This window comes from Gopherus flavomarginatus, chromosome 3, assembly GCF_025201925.1.
Source record: "Gopherus flavomarginatus isolate rGopFla2 chromosome 3, rGopFla2.mat.asm, whole genome shotgun sequence".
In the NCBI taxonomy this organism is placed as follows: domain Eukaryota; kingdom Metazoa; phylum Chordata; order Testudines; family Testudinidae; genus Gopherus; species Gopherus flavomarginatus.
This window is the reverse complement of record NC_066619.1, coordinates 117,602,145-117,620,758: the sequence shown is the minus strand read 5'-3', so window position 1 is coordinate 117,620,758 and position 18,614 is coordinate 117,602,145. Positions and strand designations below refer to the sequence as shown.

The following is an 18,614-nucleotide window of genomic DNA, read 5'->3' as shown; positions in this document are numbered from 1 at the left end:
GTCTTTGTGTTTTGGGGAGAATATATTAAATGAAACATCTGGAGTTTAAGGAGTGTTTTGATTTGCTTCACTAGCTGTTCCAGCTCCAAAGTGTAAATGAAAAAATATTTCTGTCTAGAGCTCTTAACCTGAAAGTGACATTGCCAAAAGGCATGAAAAATAAATGTATTGATACTCACCTCAAGACTATGTTCCTATCAAGATTATCAAACCTTTGTGATGGGAGCTCAATTTCCCAATCTGGAGACAAAGATCACAGGTTCTATAAACACAACCAGTTAAACTACAGTACAGACACTTTTACGTGTGGATGTTGGGGGTCAAGCTGCCACAATCGCGTGTTAACGGACCACGGGTTAAGAGGGCCATGCTGAAAGATATCTATATATAAATGTATAATTATCTAGGATTACATACGTATTCACAGCATCCCAAATACTGCAGGCCTATTTGTTAACGGCGCTTTGCAAGAGTATGAGTTCAAATGTATAATCTAATAAAAAGATTGCTACTACTACATGGGGTGAAAGTAACTCAGGACACTTACCAGTATGGGGCGGGGGTGGCTCTTGCCCCCAGAAGGGGCAGGGTCTGGGGTGGAAGGGGCAGGGCTAGGGGACAGCATCCCCCAGCCAGCCCTTCCAGGCTGCCTGATCCATGCTGTCCGGGATTCCCGTGGCAATTTAAAGGCCCCAGGGCTCCAGACACCGCTGCAGTGGTAGCGGCGTCTGGAGCCCCGGGCCCTTTTAAATAGCCGGCCCTGGGGCAGCTGCTCCCTTTGTTCCTCCCCTCATCCCCCGTTGGCAGCTGAGGAGGGGCAAAACCGGCATGGACCTTGAAGCGCTGCAAGGTCCTTTGCCCTGGCAGCGCTTTGACATTATTGCGCCTCCCTCCCACCCCACCCACGTCCGTCAGCAGTGAAGACATACAACACATTTCCACCCCACACTTCATGTCAATTTCTATGTCAGTGAGTTAGTGAGCAAATTTGTAGCTACATAGCAAGTTCCTGTACCGCATGTTAACGAGTCTCGCGTGTTAAATAGGTAGCACTGGGAGGCATGGCACTACCGCACGTTAAGCGAATTCGTGCATAAACGGGTCTGTGCTGTAATTAGCTCTGCATTATATGCCTTCTATCACTTGTAACAAGTGCAAAACTAAATAGCTTTTTCTTTAGGATGAGACAAACATCTATTAAGATAATCTTGCTACAGTGATAATTCTAGATTTATATTATACTAGTAGACTTCTATTGTGTAAACAATTAAATTTTGTGTGTGCGAGTGTAAATATAAGTATAAACTGGTGAGTTACCTTTCCCTCTAGACACATCTTTCTTTTACTTTAGAATCTGGATCACTTTATCAGGTTAAAGATGAGGGGGGAATCTGTAAAGTGAACTTCATGAATTGAATGCAGAATGGCAGAGAGAGAAATGTCCAAAGAAACTCAAATATGATTGGTTCAGAATAGACGAGCACAACTTTTGTAAAGGGAAATTATATCTCACCAATATATTGGAATTATTTGAGGGTGTGAGCAAACAGGTGAGCAAGGGTGATCCAATCAATATAGTGTATTTGGACTTTCGGAAAGCCTTTGAAAAGTCTGTCACCAAAGACTCTTAAGCAACTAAGCAGTCATGGGCTAAGAGGGAAGATCCTCTAATGGATCAGTAACTGTTTAATAGGTCAGTTTTCACAATGGAGAAAGGTAAATAATGGGGTCTCCCAAGGATCTGTATTGTAACTTGCGCTGTTCAACATATTCATAAATGATCTGGGAAAAGGGGTGATCTGTGAGGTGGCAAAGTTTGCACATAATACTAAGTCCAAAGTTGACTGCAAGGAGTTATAAAGGGATCTCCCTAAACTGGGTGACTATGCAAGAAAATAGCAAGTGAAATTCAACTTTGATAAATGCAAAGTAGTGCACATTGGAAAAAATAATTCCAACTATATGTACAAAATTGATTGGGTGAAAATAGCAGCTACCACTTGAGAAGGAGATCTTGGAATCATTGTGCATAATTCTCTGGAAACATCTGCTCAGCAGCAGCAGTCAGAAAAATTAAAACAATGTTAGGAACCATTAGGAACGAGATAGTGGCATTATGTTATTTTTTGTCATCTTATCTATCTAAATCTATATGTCCACACCTTGAACACTGTGTGCATTTCTGGTCGCTTCTTCTCAAAAAGAAATATTAGAATTGGAAAAGGTTCTGAGAAGGGAAACAAAAAATGATTAGTGGTATGGAACAGCTTTCATATGAAGAGAGATTTTAAAAATTAGGACTGTTCAGCTTAGAAAAGAGACGATGAAGTGGGGGCGATATGATAGAGCTCTTTAAAATCATGAATGGCATGGAGACAGTGACTAGAGAAGACTTATTTATCCCTTCTCATAACTAGGGGTCACACAATGAAATTAACTGGCTGCAGGTTTGAAACAAAAATAAGGAAGTACTTCTTCACAGAACTCGCAGTCAACCTGTGGCACTTATTGTCATGGATTGTTGTGAAGGCCAAGCAAGTATAACTTGATTCAAAAGAGAATTAGATAAGTTCCTATAAAATAGGTCCCTCAATGGCTATTAGCCAAGATGGTCAGGGATTCAATCCTATGCGCTGGATGTCCTTAAAGGTCTGACTGCCAGAAGCTGGGATGGATCCACTCAATAATTACTCTGTTCTTTTCATTCCCTCTGAAGCATCTGGCACTGGCCACTGTCAGAGGACAGGATACTGGGCCAGATGGCCTGTCTTATGTTCTTGTCAAAGAAGCTGTGAGTGTTGTAATTTCTTACTGGTAACTCCTGTGGATGTAAATAGTGCATTGTGGTGATGTAATTAAGCACTGCTGATGGCACTGAAAATTATTAAATATCTAGTTGCCACTGTTTCAGGGGCATAGCATAGGTGAGTGGTGATTTCAACCTCTCAAAGCCCAATCGGGAACAAAAATGCCACTTGAGGGACACAAGAAAAGTAATATTATAAAGAGCTTAAAATGATGCAAGATCTGTTATTTTGCTTAAATATTATAATACAAATTTCCTGGGTCAATATTTCTTGTTTAAATAATTTACAGTAATAGAAGGGATATCTCAGCAAGTTTGTGCAAGACAGGTAAACTTGGGACTGTAATGAGGGAGAGATGAGAAGTATGAAACACAGTAAGCAGCCAAGTACAACTAATACTCATGAATATTATTACAGAACAGATACAATGTCATTGTAATTGTATTGTCATCCTAATGACTCCTGTATGTGTCGTTAAATTGTCAGTAAAGGTTATGAGATGGACAATAATGCCATTAACGTGTAAGGGCTCCTTCACAATTGGAATATCAATGCAAATGTTGCTACCGTGTGTCAGCGTCCCCTGGAAATTGAAGTATTACGCTTACAAACTATGACAAAACCAAATTGCCTTACATTGTGAAAAAGTAGCATATGTTCTAGCTGCCTTTCAGAGCTGCTATACAGTAAATAAATAGGTCATTTTAAAAACAAAACATTACACCTGGTAGTAAATGCCAAGAGAGAGAAATATACTACTTAAAATTGCTTATTGGCCAAATGTATAAGGCCTTATTCTCATCTTGATAGCATTTCTGTCTATATGTAGCATAGTACTTTTTGACTGCTGCATCTGATCAGTTCCACAATTTTAGGGAATATTCTAGGCATCAATGGCCAGAACCTTATTGATTTTTGTGTAACAACTTGAAGATCAAAAGATAGAAAATTAGGGACACTGACATCTGTTGATGGCACCTGTTAACACTGGGGGAGAGAGAGAGAGAGAGAGTGAGAGAGGGCAATATCCTGAAAGATCGTACTGTATTTGTGTATTATTGTGAGCTGAGATTGTATGTAACCTCTCTAGAGGGGAGATGTGACAGATTTGAGATCTGGGAGTTCAAAAGACTATGCAGAAAATGTGCCAGACAAGTATGGACTTTGGGGACAATAATTAAGTGGATTTTCTAGGGAGAGGTTAATGCAAATTCCCTAAATTCTATTTATGCAAAAACCCAGCCTTTTGAAGCTACCCTCTGAGAAGAAGGTGATTGTCTGTTGATTACCTATTATAGAAGACCAGGATCAAAAGTCTGAGCTGTATAAAGAAATGTTTGACCTGCTCAGACTTTGTTCTAGGACATGTGAACTTGTAACCACAGGGAAAGCCCAATTGTGGGTTTTAAAGGACTAAAATCTACCAGAGTCCTAAGTTGGAATTTGAGGTGATTGCTGGTAAGTTTTTAAGTATGTGATTAGGTTCTTTTATTGTTTTAATGTTTTCTCTAGAATACTTTTACCTGAAGAATAAATGTGCTTGCTTAGAAGGAACTTTGTAGTAACTTATAACTAATACATTGGTCATAGTCTTTGGAGAGAAAGCAAAGTGCAGGCACTGGCCTATTTAGGCAGTTAGGCTTGCTGGGGATATCCCAGTGTAAATCAGGGAGCTATGCAGCCTTAAAATCGCCATTCAAAGGGGAGTGAGATGCAGGTCTCTGCCTGGGGTAGGTGATGGCTGGGAGCCGGTAGCCTAAAGTGGATGTCTTTGGTGGATCATGGAGGGGGAATACAGATGCAGTTTCCTTGAAACTATGACAAACATCTTGCAGCATAACAATACCCCCAATTCCTCTTCCTAATAGAGTTTAACATGTTTACACCCTGAATGACAAAAGGGAAATAATTGCTTTCTCTATTGGAAGCAATGGGAAAGATACTCAGCCAGCACAGGCAGCCAGAGGGAGAAGAGAAAAAAGTCGTCTTTCCTTCCTCCTTCCTAACATCCTGCTTCTCAAAGTCCGCTCCAGGTGGGGAAAAGAGAACACCAGTCATCCACATCTGACCTCTCCTTTGCAGTCTGGGGAGAAGAAAGGTGCTTTGTGAAGGGGTTGGGGAAGGAGAGATGCACAGAGCCTCTGGCATGGTATGGAAAATGGGGGATCTTGGGGAGTGGAGGGGCACACACAATCCTTGGTGGGAGGGAATTGAGATGCATTGGTATGGGGTGAAGGGAGCCACACACAGCTTCTGGCATTGGAAGGAATGGGGGAAAATGGGAATGAAGCTACACACAAAGCTCCTGGCATGGTATGGGAGATGGGACAAATGAGGACACCTGCAACTCTTAGTGGGAAGGAGGTTGGGGGGAGTGTCATAAACAGATAGCTAAGGGTTAACGTCTCTTTCACCTGGAAATAAGTATCTGAAGCACCTGACCAGAGGACCAATCAGGAAACAAGATTTTTTCAACTCTGGGTGGAGGGAAGTTTGTGTCTGAGTTCTTTGTCTTCTGCCTGAATCTCTCTCAGCTATGAGAAGGATTTTTCTATTTCCTGCTTTCTAATCTTCTGTTTCCAAGTTGTGAGTACAAAAATGGTTTGTTGTTTTGTATTTACATGTCTATAGTTGCTGGAGTGCTTTAAATTGTATTCTTTTTGAATAAGGCTGTTTATTCATATTTCTTTTAAGCAATTGACCCTATATTTGTCACCTTAATACAGAGAGACCATTTGTATGTATTTTTCTTTCTTTTTTATATAAAGCTTTCTTTTAAGACCTGTTGGAGTTTTTCTTTAGTGAGGAACTCCAGGGAATTGAGACTGCAGCTCACCAGGGAATTGGTGGGAGGAAGAAGTCAGGGGGAGATCTGTGTGTGTCAGATTTACTAGCCTGACTTTGCATTCCCTCTGGGTGAAGATGGAAGTGCTTGTGTTTCCAGGACTGGAAATAGAGAGGGTGGACTCCGTCTGTTTAGATTCACGGAGTTTGCTTCTGTGTATCTCTCCAGGAACACCTGGAGGGGGGAAGGGAAAAGGTTTATTTCCCTTTGTTGTGAGACTCAAGGGATTTGGGTCTTGGGGTCCCCAGGGAAGGTTTTTGTGGGGACCAGAGTGCCCCAAAACACTCTAATTTTTTGGGTGGTGGCAGCTTTACCAGGTCCAAGCTGGTAACTAAGCTTGGAGGTTTTCATGCTAACCCCCATATTTCGGACGCTAGGTTTATGACATGGTGGCAGCGTTTGTGGGAAAGATAGAATCCAGAAGCCAGTAGGAATATTATATTTTTCTTTTCTCTGCTAGGGGCTTTTTAGCAGAGAGAAACAGTTTGATTTTAAAAGGGAACCAGAGAGAATTTTTTTTTTCTGCTTTCTCTGCCAGTTGTGGCTTGCATATTAAGCAAGAAACCATTAAGAGACTATTTCGGGACTTTTGTCAGACAATAGCACTCCCATTAGGAGGCAAATACCAGCACTATATACATGCAAATAAAGTGGTTTTTCTGGTTTTCTTTACATTGAAAAGATTAGCTAGAGGAAGACATAGAAAAAGGCACTGTTGCTAGGCAGACCCCAGGAGGCAACAGAGCCTGCAGTTCAGAACATAAACACCGGAGGGCACCCCAACACAAGAAAACAGGAACCATGCCTTCTAAGGCAAAAATGGAGGCCGAAGGACAACTCAAAGACGCCGAGCACAGGGGAGATATGGAAAAAAAACTACAAGAGATGGAGCTAAGGGAAAGAGAAAAAGAGGCTACCCACAGGAGAGAGCTGGAACTCCTGAGGGAAACCCACCAACAGGCCATGGAATTAGAAAAGGCTAAGCAACATGCTCCAGCCAATCCTAACAACCCTTCGCCAATTATGGTTCCACATCACAGAAAATTTCCCACCTACAAGGCAGGTGATGACACCGAGGCCTTCTTGGAAAATTTTGAAAGAGCCTGTCTTGGGTACAGCATCCCTGAAGACCAGTACATGGTAGAATTGAGGCCACAGCTCAGTGGACCTTTAGCAGAGGTGGCAGCTGAAATGCCTAAGCAGCAAATGAACGACTATAAACTTTTTCAAACCAAGGCCAGATACAGAATGGAGATAACCCCGGATCATGCCCGTCGGCGTTTCAGAACCCAAAAGTGGAAACCAGATGTGTCATTTCCCAAACACGCCTACTACGTTGGGAAAAATTATGAGGCCTGGATATCAGGACACAATGTTAATACCTTGGAAGAACTGCACCTCCTCATACAAATGGAGCAGTTCTTGGATGGTGTTCCTGAGGACATAATACGGTACATACAAGATGGAAAACCCAAAAATCTCGCTGAGGAGGGGGAGATTGGAGCCAGATGGATGGAAGTGGCAGAAAGCAAGAAAGCTACGGTCAAGGGGAACGAATACCCCAGCGGGCACACCGACCATAAACCCTACAACCGAGGACAGCCAAAGACCCCACATACAACCCAAGTAAAGCCACAGACACACTATTCTTCCACCTCACCAGTCTCCAGTAACTCACCTCGACCCAGTGACCCATCAGATGGAAGATGCTTTAAGTGTAATGAACTGGAACATATCAAGGCCAACTGTCCAAAGAACGCCATCCGAGTGCAGTTCATTACACCACCATCACCCAAAAGATCCCCAGGCCCGGATGCCTCTCAAATACCCTTGGAGCGAAGGGAAAATTTGAGAGTGGGCAGAAAGAAGGTTACTGCATGGAGAGACACGGTGGCACAAGTGTCAGCTATCCACCAATCCTTCGTAGACTCCAAATTCATCAACCCAAAGGCCAAAGTGACAATTTACCCTTTCATGTCACAAGCTGTAGACTTGCCTACAGCTGAACTGCCTGTCCAGTACAAAGGCTGGTCAGGAATGTGGACTTTTGCAGTCCATGACAATTATCGTATCCCCATGCTACTGGGGGAAGACTTGGCCAACCAGGTGAAGCGGGCCAAGCGAGTGGGAATGGTTACACGTAGCCAAACCAGGCAAGCTTCCAGACCCATTCCTTTTCCTAAGCCGTCCACAGACGCCCCGTCTGTGTTACCAGAGACCCAGACAGAGGTAATGGACCCGGATTCCATGCCAACCACTGAAACAGCCACAGCACCTCCAGTCCCAGGCCCGGAACTGGAACAGCAACCAGCACCAGCAATTGCAACCACATCTTCAAACTCAACGTCAGAGGGCGCTAGCGAGCCAGAAGTGGCAGAAGCAACAGACAGCCATGCCCAAAAGGCTCAGCCAGAGCCTGAAATACCCTCAGGTGCACCAGCGGAGAGCGGTTCACCAACAACGGAAACAACCCCATCACCTACATCGCTTCCAGAGGGACCAAGCCCAAGTCCACAGTCTGAGGAAGAACTGGTGACCCCAGCCTCAAGGGAACAGTTCCAGACTGAGCAGGAAGCAGATGACAGCCTTCAGAAAGCTTGGGCGGCGGCACGGAGCACCCCACCGCCTCTCAGCTCTTCTAATCGATCCCGGTTTGTTATAGACCAAGGACTTTTATACAAGGAGATTCTTTCTGGTGGACACCGGGAAGAATGGCAGCCGCAAAAACAGTTGGTGGTTCCAACTAAGTACCGGGGGAAGCTCTTAAGCTTAGCCCATGATCATCCCAGTGGCCATGCTGGGGTGAACAGAACCAAGGACCGGTTGGGGAAGTCCTTCCACTGGGAGGGGATGAGCAAGGATGTTGCCAAGTATGTCCGGTCTTGTGAGGTATGCCAAAGAGTGGGAAAACCCCAAGACCAGGTCAAGGCCCCTCTCCAGCCACTCCCCATAATTGAGGTCCCATTTCAGCGAGTAGCTGTGGATATTCTGGGTCCTTTTCCAAAAAAGACACCCAGAGGAAAGCAGTACGTACTGACTTTCGTGGACTTTGCTATCCGATGGCCGGAAGCAGTAGCTCTAGGCAACACCAAGGCTAACACTGTGTGCCTGGCCCTAACAGACATTTTTGCCAGGGTAGGTTGGCCCTCCAACATCCTTACAGATTCAGGATCTAATTTCCTGGCAGGGACCATGCAAAAACTGTGGGACACGCATGGGGTGAACGACTTGGTTGCCACCCCGTACCACCATCAAACTAATGGCCTGGTGGAAAGGTTTAATGGAACTTTGGGGGCCATGATATGTAAATTCATCAACGAATACTCCAATAATTGGGACCTAGTGTTGCAGCAGTTGCTGTTTGCCTACAGGGCTGTACCACATCCCAGTTTAGGGTTTTCACCGTTTGAACTTGTGTATGGTCACGAGGTTAAGGGGCCATTACAGTTGGTGAAGCAGCAATGGGAGGGGTTTACGCCTTCTCCAGGAACTAACATTCTGGACTTTGTAAGCAACCTACAAAGCACCCTCCGACACTCCTTAGCCCTTGCTAAAGAGAACCTAAAGGATGCTCAGGAAGAGCAAAAGGCCTGGTATGACAGATATGCCAGAGAACGTTCCTTCAAGGTAGGAGACCAGGTTAAGGTCTTGAAGGTGCAACAGGCCCATAAGATGGAAGCATCATGGGAAGGGCCATTCACGGTCCAAGAGCGCCTGGGAACTGTGAACTACCTCATAGCATTTCCCAATTTCTCACTAAAGCCTAGAGTGTACCATGTTAATTCTCTCAAGCCTTTCTATTCCAGAGACTTACAGGTTTGTCAGTTTACAGTCCAGGGAGATGATGCTGAGTGGCCTGACGGTGTCTACTACGACGGGAAAAAAGACGGTGGCGTGGAAGAGGTGAACCTCTCAACCACCCTGGAACGTCTGCAGCGGCGACAAATCAAGGAGCTGTGCACTAGCTTCTCCCCATTGTTCTCAGCCACCCCAGGATGGACTGAACGGGCATACCACTCCATTGACACAGGTAATGCTCACCCCATTAGAACCCCACCCTACCGGGTGTCTCTTCATGCCCAAGCTGCTATAGAACGGGAGATCCAAAACATGCTACAGATGGGTATAATCCGCTCATCTACCAGTGCATGGGCATCTCCAGTGGTTCTGGTACCCAAACCAGATGGGGAAATACGCTTTTGCGTGGACTACCGTAAGCTAAATGCGGTAACTCGTCTGGACAACTATCCAATGCCACGCACCGATGAGCTATTGGAGAAGTTGGAACGTGCCCAGTTCATCTCTACAATAGACTTAACCAAGGGGTACTGGCAAGTACCGCTAGATGAACCTGCCAAGGAGAGGTCAGCATTCGTCACCCATGTGGGGGTGTATGAATTTAATGTCCTTCCTTTCGGCCTTCGAAATGCACCCGCCACCTTCCAGAGGCTGGTAGATGGTCTACTAGCAGGACTGGGAGAATTTGCAGTTGCCTACCTCGATGATGTGGCCATTTTTTCAGACTCCTGGCCCGAACACCTACTACACCTGGAAAAGGTCTTTGAGCGCATCAGGCAGGCCGGACTGACTGTTAAGGCCAAAAAGTGTCAAATAGGCCAAAACAGAGTGACTTACCTGGGGCACCAGGTGGGTCGAGGAACCATAAACCCCCTACAGGCCAAGGTGGATGCTATCCAAAAGAGGCCTGTCCCAAGGTCCAAGAAGCAGGTCCAATCCTTCTTAGGCTTGGCCGGATACTACAGGCGATTTGTACCACACTACAGCCAAATCGCTGCCCCACTGACCGACCTGACCAAAAAGACCCAGCCAAATGCAGTTAAGTGGACTAATGAGTGTCAAAAGGCCTTTACCCAACTTAAGGCAACGCTCATGTCTGACCCTGTGCTCAGGGCCCCGGACTTTGACAAGCCATTCCTAGTAACCACGGATGCATCTGAGCGTGGTATAGGAGCAGTTCTCATGCAGGAAGCAACGGATCACAACTTCCATCCTGTTGTGTTTCTCAGCAAAAAACTCTGAGAGGGAAAGTCACTGGTCAGTCAGTGAAAAGGAATGCTATGCCATTGAGTACGCCTTGGAAAAGCTATGCCCATATGTGTGGGGACGGCGGTTCCAGCTACAAACTGACCATGCTGCACTAAAGTGGCTTCATACTGCCAAGGGGAACAACAAGAAACTTCTTCGTTGGAATTTAGCTCTCCAAGATTTTGATTTTGAAATTCAGCACATCTCAGGAGCTTCTAACAAAGTAGCTGATGCACTCTCCCGTGAGAGTTTCCCAGAATGCAGTAGTTAAAAAGTGTTCTTAAAATGTAGAAGTCTGTTAGTTATATACTTAGTGGTATATGTAAAGGTGCATGTGTTGTATTAATCTGTTTAGTTTAAAGTTCTAGGAGGAAATCGCCGCCAGTGAGCTTCCCCACTGTCTGCGATTTGGGGGGCGTGTCATAAACAGATAGCTAAAGGTTAACGTCTCTTTCACCTGGAAATAAGTATCTGAAGCACCTGACCAGAGGACCAATCAGGAAACAGGATTTTTTCAACTCTGGGTGGAGGGAAGTTTGTGTCTGGGTTCTTTGTCTTCTGCCTGAATCTCTCTCAGCTATGAGAAGGATTTTTCTATTTCCTGCTTTCTAATCTTCTGTTTCCAAGTTGTGAGTACAAAAATGGTTTGTTGTTTTGTATTTACATGTCTATAGTTGCTGGAGTGCTTTAAATTGTATTCTTTTTGAATAAGGCTGTTTATTCATATTTCTTTTAAGCAATTGACCCTGTATTTGTCACCTTAATACAGAGAGACCATTTGTATGTATTTTTCTTTCTTTTTTATATAAAGCTTTCTTTTAAGACGTGTTGGAGTTTTTCTTTAGTGAGGAACTCCAGGGAATTGAGTCTGCAGCTCACCAGGGAATTGGTGGGAGGAAGAAGTCAGGGGGAGATCTGTGTGTGTCAGATTTACTAGCCTGACTTTGCATTCCCTCTGGGTGAAGATGGAAGTGCTTGTGTTTCCAGGACTGGAAATAGAGAGGGTGGACTCCCCCTGTTTAGATTCACGGAGTTTGCTTCTTGTATCTCTCCAGGAACACCTGGAGGGGGGAAGGGAAAAGGTTTATTTCCCTTTGTTGTGAGACTCAAGGGATTTGGGTCTTGGGGTCCCCAGGGAAGGTTTTTGTGGGGACCAGAGTGCCCCAAAACACTCTAATTTTTTGGGTGGTGGCAGCTTTACCAGGTCCAAGCTGGTAACTAAGCTTGGAGGTTTTCATGCTAACCCCCATATTTTGGATGCTAAGGTCCAAATCTGGGACTAGGTTTATGACAGGGAGTTGCAAGGAGTCCCTGAAAAAGAGGGGGTGGAAGCATGGCCGGCCAGGAAGCTTGTTGGTCTGACTGGAAGGATGCAAGGAGTCCTGGTGTGTGCAATCAGGTGAGCTGAAAGAAGCAACAGCCCATTAGTTCCTAGTGAGCACTAACTCCAAACAATATTAAAACCTCCAAAATATATAGTTGATGCTCTTAAACCGAACAGATCCTGTCTTCTCTAGCTGTCTTGGTATTTATAATGCATCCGTTAAAATGGTATATAGGTGTAACCAAAATTATCAAAAAAGTTTCTATTCATATGTATATCGCGACCATATTCTCCTCTTTGCCTAGTGAAGCAGTGACTAAGGTGTGTATGGTAAAGATGTTTTTAAATTTTTATTTACAGTAATGTAACTTGCAAGCTTTAGGGAGATTATTGTTCAAAGGCTAATAAAAAGAGATGAGTCTTATCAAAGTCATGTGGGGTTTTTTGTTTGATTTTTTTTAACTTGACATAGGATTTATTAGTTTGTCTCCAGGCATGACATATAGCATAGGATTTGGGTATAGCTATTCTGCATATTTGTAGGGTTCTGGTTGTGTGCATTTGCTAATTGTTTTTGGTTGCATGCCTCTGCCTTTATGACATGTGTGATAACAATTAATGGTTTATCTGTTGGATTTACTCATGCTTACATTACACAATTACAGTTTGATATCTTGCTTGCTTTCAGGCTTTGTTGAAATTAATTAGCTTATTAGTTTTCATTATATTGAATTAGCTTATTTTTAAATTGGTGAAATGAGTTATTCAAAGATTTTAAATGATGGGCACACCTGTATCCTGTGTGAGACTAGCAAAAACTGAAATAATGTTACCTAAAGCAATAGCACTCCTTCTTTAAGAATGTGCAGTTAGAGATAACACAGACACACAGATTTCAGGACCAGAAGGAGCCTGAGGCACAAAGATTATGCTCAGGTACAAAAAATACAAGAGTATTATTAGACTGAGGATCAAGCAGACTAATTTCTTCTCAAGTCTTCTTTTTTCTTTTTTCTTCTTGGATAGCTTCTTGGCTGTTGTTGGCTCAGTGCATGTCTCACTGAGACAGGAGACCTTCCTGAATGAGGATTTTTTTCCCCTTCGCTTTTTTGTCATTACTAATCCTATTTGTGCAGCTAATGCATTGAGATTATAAAAAGGAATATTTCAAGAGTATAGTAGGCTGTTAAATAATTTAAGCAGTAACTGGTATTTGTCAAGCAATGTTTACTTTGGATTCATATCCCTGCAGCAAAATAACACTGGATGTCAGGTTCAGCAATAATTAAAAGATCATTAGTAGTGATGGATGCATTTCAAAAGGTTTAGATAAGCATCAAAAAGTCTAGATATTTGTGCAAAGTTTATCCAAATTGTCCTGAGATTGAGGCTTACCTGAGCTATCTCCCTGACTAATCCTTTCCTTAGGGTAATACCCTCCAGGAAGACGCTGGATTCCCATTCCTGGTAACTTTTCTTTACAGAAGTCCATGTTGACTTCCATGTCTGCTACTAGAAGCAGTTGGATTGGCAGGAGTCAACTGTTCTGGCACCCTGCTTCCTGAATCCTTCTGAAATTGAACTAAAATCTTCAGAATTCTTAGGCAATATAGACCAGATTTTTTTTTTCATTTTATGCCTCTTCTGCACTTCTTATGCACAGACTGAAATGACAAAATATTATTATTTTTGTATTATATGCCAGCAATGCCCCGCTGCCATGTACATTGTCCAAACTGGACAAAAGAATAAATGGACACAAATCTGACATCAGGAATTATAACATTCAAAAACCAGTAGGAGAACACTTCAGTCTCCCTGGTCACTCAATAACAGACTTAAAAGGGGTAGATCTTCAACAAAATAACTTGAAAAACAGACTCCAATGAGAAACTGCAGAACAGGAATTAACTTGCAAACTGGACACTATCAAATTAAGCCTGAATAAAGACTTGGAGTGGATGGGTCATTACAAAAACTAATTTCCCCATACTAATTTCCCCCTAGTATTACTCACACCTTCTTGTCAACTGTTTGAAATGGGCCACCCTCATTACCACTACGAAAGTGATTTTTCCTCCCTTGGTATTCTACTGTTAATTGAATTATCTTGTTAGCACTGACTCCCACCTTGGTAAGGCAACTCCCATCTTTTCATGTACTGTGTATATACACCTGCTACTGTATTTTCCACTCCATGCATCTGATGAAGTGGGTTTTAGCCCATGAAAGCTTATCCCAAATACATTTGTTAGTCTCTAAGGTGCCACAAGGACTCCTCGCTGTTTTTGCTGATACAGTCTAACAGGGCTACCACTCTGAAAATACCATTAGAATCTGTTCTCGGGACACTTGTATAATCAGAAATAGAAATGTATTGGAAACTGCACAAGGAGGACTGCTCTCATTAAATTTCTGTCCTACATTTTTCAGTGTACCACTACATAGTTGCGTTTAGCTGGGGGAAACGGGAACTGAAGTCACAACAAGCAGGATGAGTGTGGAACTGTCAGTGTTGTCCTCTCAAAATAATAGGTCATATGATACATTATGCCTCCTAATCTCTGCCTGAATTAAATGATAAATTCATTAACAAAATGTCCTCATCCACTTTTCTAACATGGACCTCAAACCCTTAACCAAACTGTAAATGTCATAAAGATATTAAGAAGTGGAGCTCTTGAGAGATCTCCATCACCATCATAGAAGAGCCACCTCTTTTTTCAACAAAACCACTTCTCTCCATATACAATCACCCAAACAACTTCTCAGCTGACATTCCACTATTAGTGAAAGAGCGTAATCTATGGCATCCATGCTTCAAAGTACAAAGTATATTGATTAAGGTACCCCATCTGTTTGTAACTTGCATAATGACTTGCATACTACACTGTAAATTAGGTGAATGAGAATATGGAATCAGAATAATGACTGATTATGGAACTCCTAACAACTTCAAATTTCAAGGCTTTAAAACAGTTGTTATAACTGCCACCTCCTAATGTTGATTTAATTTAATTGTCATTTTTTGTAAACTTATTTGTAACTTTGTGTGTGTGTAAGATTATAATGGGTACTTCTGATTTCCTCTTTCTCTATTGCCTACCTTAAAGAAAGACAGTGTGCCATATGTCAGATACCTCTTCAGGGTCTTGGAACAGTTTGTTCTGAGTGCTCAGCAGTGTAAAACTTGTGTTCTCCAGGCTCATTTCCTGAATATCTATAAGAGGCTGAAAGCCACAAATGGCATATATTGGTGAAAACTGTAGATTTAAAGGGGCTGGATGAGAATTACTTTCATATTTTGTGTGTGTGACAAGACAGAAATAAATCCTACAGATGGATGAACATTAATAATAGCCAGATGTCAATTTAGAAGTGACCTGGGTTATTGTACAATCTATAACTGCTTCATTCTCTCTCAAGTCATTCGGGAAATAAAAAAACACTTCAGTACAAAGTCACTTTTAGACTCCATGAGCATCTCTTTTCCTCTCTACCATTAACTCAGTCTTTGACCTTGAGCAAATCACCTCTGTACTCTGTCATTCTCCCTTTGATGTCAATGGGAAGGCCCCAGTTTTAGTTTGGCATGTGTGCATGGGTCAGGCCCTTAAAGTCTCCCCACCTTGTTTACCCTATCTGTAAAATGGGGGATAAACAATACTTTTCTGTCTTTGAAAAGCACTTTAAGACAGATGGATGAAAAATGCTATACAAATGCAGTGTATCATTACAGCTAGAGAACTCATAACAGCTGTAGTTAAAGTTGCTGAAGTGTTTCTATTTTTCTAATCAGAAATTGAAAATTATTCTTGCTTACTGGTTAGTGTTGCTGGTTTTTGCAGTGCTGTAGTCCCCCCCCCCCCAGCTTCTTTGCTTGTGTACTAGCCTCTTAGATCATTTACCTCAGCAGGAATGTTCACAGGTCTGGCAAACTGCTTCATTTTTTTTTTGTTTGTTTCTTTGCATAGGGGCCTAATATGTTGTGAAGGTATATTTTTCAACCTGGCTATCTTTCAATAAAAGCATCACCACTTCAAAAAACTGACTGCAAATGAGATTTCTAATGTGATCTCCCTCTTTGTCTTTATAGTAAGCAAGAAAGACCTGGGAGACTTGGCACTGAGCTGTTTTCTTTCCTGCTTTTATCAATGGAGTCTGAATCTTACAAGGTAAATGTTCCATTTTAACTGACTAAATTTAAAAATTCTGTCTCAGATTATATGATTATAATATTTTCAAGGCATTGAAGTAGAAGGAAATCTTCATTGTCTTTAAATGCATCTGTGGTTTCATCTTCCCTCTGTATTTAGAGCCCTTCTTAATTCCTGTTAAGGTATATGATTATTTTCATGCACTGTATTAAATACATAGGATGTTTCTGAAGAGTGTGGGTGAGATTTTTCAAAAGCACTGTATTGGCTTAACTCAATTGCCTTTAAAGACCATGGGAGCTTAACCATGAACTTCAATGAGGGCAGAGTTAGACCAACAATGGGAGTTTTTGAAAATTGTGTCTTTTATGCACATAGAGAAAACAAATTGATTTCAAATGCATTTAATTACATGTGGAATTACAGTTTACGTTGTTTGGGAATTTTTATTCTTAGGCAGGCTATTTGCTACTCTCTCTCTGTCTTATTCTATTCAAACGTCCCAAATTCCTTACTGTTGGGTAAGTTGTAAAACTAAGCTGTTGAGTTCCTGTCTTTTAATTTATATACATATAGGAACATGAAAAATTATTTGTGCCAAAAGCTAAATGTTTTTTAAAAAATCCAATTTTCTGGATTTTGAAAAATACCTTAATTCTGGTGGTATTAGTGGTTAGTTTTGTTTTTGTTTTTCTTATGATGAAAAACAATTCTGATGGCAAAACCAGCTCAGTTTCTCCCAAACCTCCTTCCTCACGTTGAGGGAAAATCTGAGCAACAAGGTCTAAAGTTACATCTATACTGTTTCTTTTCTTGGAGTCTTTGCACCAGCACAATGTCGTCCCTTGATATACTATTTTCAGGTTCCATTAGTTTTCTTTAGACAGAGACATTAATTCCCTAGCTTCCTGCCGGTGAATCTAGCTATTCTACTCGTGGTTAGAAGAGGTTTTTAAAAGCTTTTATTATGCATTTAAAAAACTGAATAGGAGGCTGTGCAAGGGCACCTCTTGATTCACATTTATAAACTCAGTGTTGAGCTGGACAATCTCTCCCTCCTGACTTGAAGGCTGATGTGAGCAATATCCTAAAAAGGTAAAATAGGCCTATTTGAAAAACAGAATCAGCAGCCTCCATTGGCTCCCAAGATGGGAGAGTGAGTATCCAGCTCCTCTGCATTTACTTAATAAGCTGAATCCCAAGACTGTACAATTGAACATATTGCAATTCTCTAATAGAAAGAGGAAGACGTGAATCATCCTCCGCTGTGAGTGAAGTGCTGCAAGGAGATGTGGGTGGTGATTCTAAATGGAAAAAAGGTTCAGCATTTCTCTTAAAGTGGAGGCTGATGATTCCACTGTTTAATGTAAATACTGAAGTCAGAGCTTGACTCTTACTGCTGCTATTTCACCTCATAGAAGCTGTAAATAATAGACAATGTTTGGGAAAGATCAGATGTGGTGGTTCTTCGTGTGTGGCTAGACACTGGTTATGGTGCTGGAAAGGTGTATGGTGGTCCTGTGCCATGCAGCCAGAAGAGGACAGTGCCCCCCTTCCCAGGAAATATTTAAGTTGGATTTTGATGTTAAAACCTCCTCTGCCATCCTGTTGTTGGGAGGCTTGTGTTCAGGAGAATGAAGGGTGAGAGATGAGGTAGGAAAGTAATTGTCAGGTAACATTTAAAGTCCTGTTTCAACAAAACAGATAAGCACTTAACTTTAAGCATGTCTTTAAGTCCCATTTGACTCAATGAGATTTCAGCATATACTTAAATTTTTGCTCCATAAGGATACGTGTCTTCACTGGGGCAAGAAGAATTACTGTCAAGATGATGGGTAAAGTTTTCAAAAGTGCCTAAGTGATTTTCTATCCACAACTCATGTTTGCTTAATTTCTACGAATAACGCACATTTCTGCCTACAGGAAAACTGTTGCAAACCCTCTCTCCCCCATGAAAAGTTATTGAATGAATCAATAATATTTGAAATTGGGATTGATGAGGAACAGGCCAGAAAGGGAAAGTAAAGCATGCAAATATTTTTGTTTTTATTAAATAAGATAAACAGTATTAGAACATTAAATTGGCTAAAAAGTATAGACTATCCTTTGACTTGAAACAGTTGAATTTGGAGCTTCCATTAGCTTCTGGGTGTCGTGTATGGGGCTGTGTATCCAAAGTCAGTATATGGCACTATGCAATTTTAATTCAAAAACATTGGTGGTCTATTTTGATTGGTCAGTAGGGCATTATCAAGGGACATGCATTAACATATCTTATGATAAAGATGTTCTGATCTTCTGCCACATCTCTGAATCTTCCATTCTGGTTGATAAAGTGTTGCAATTTGATGATTGCACAGTTTTTAACCAGTAATTTGGGGCTATTAAGAGATTAAATTATCTCCTTTCTTCTCTTCCTTGAAAAATGCCCTACC

General features: G+C 42.0%; 1 protein-coding gene across 1 annotated transcript in view; it reads left to right on the top strand.

Moving 5' to 3' along the window:
* The window catches only part of LINGO2 (leucine rich repeat and Ig domain containing 2), a 758,770-nt gene that overhangs the window by 271,319 nt on the left and 468,837 nt on the right, over positions 1-18,614 (top strand). Inside the window, exon 3 of the mRNA XM_050943109.1 lies at positions 16,119-16,197. The gene's annotated coding sequence lies outside the window, so the exon portion shown is untranslated. The remainder of the gene's footprint in view (positions 1-16,118; positions 16,198-18,614) is intronic.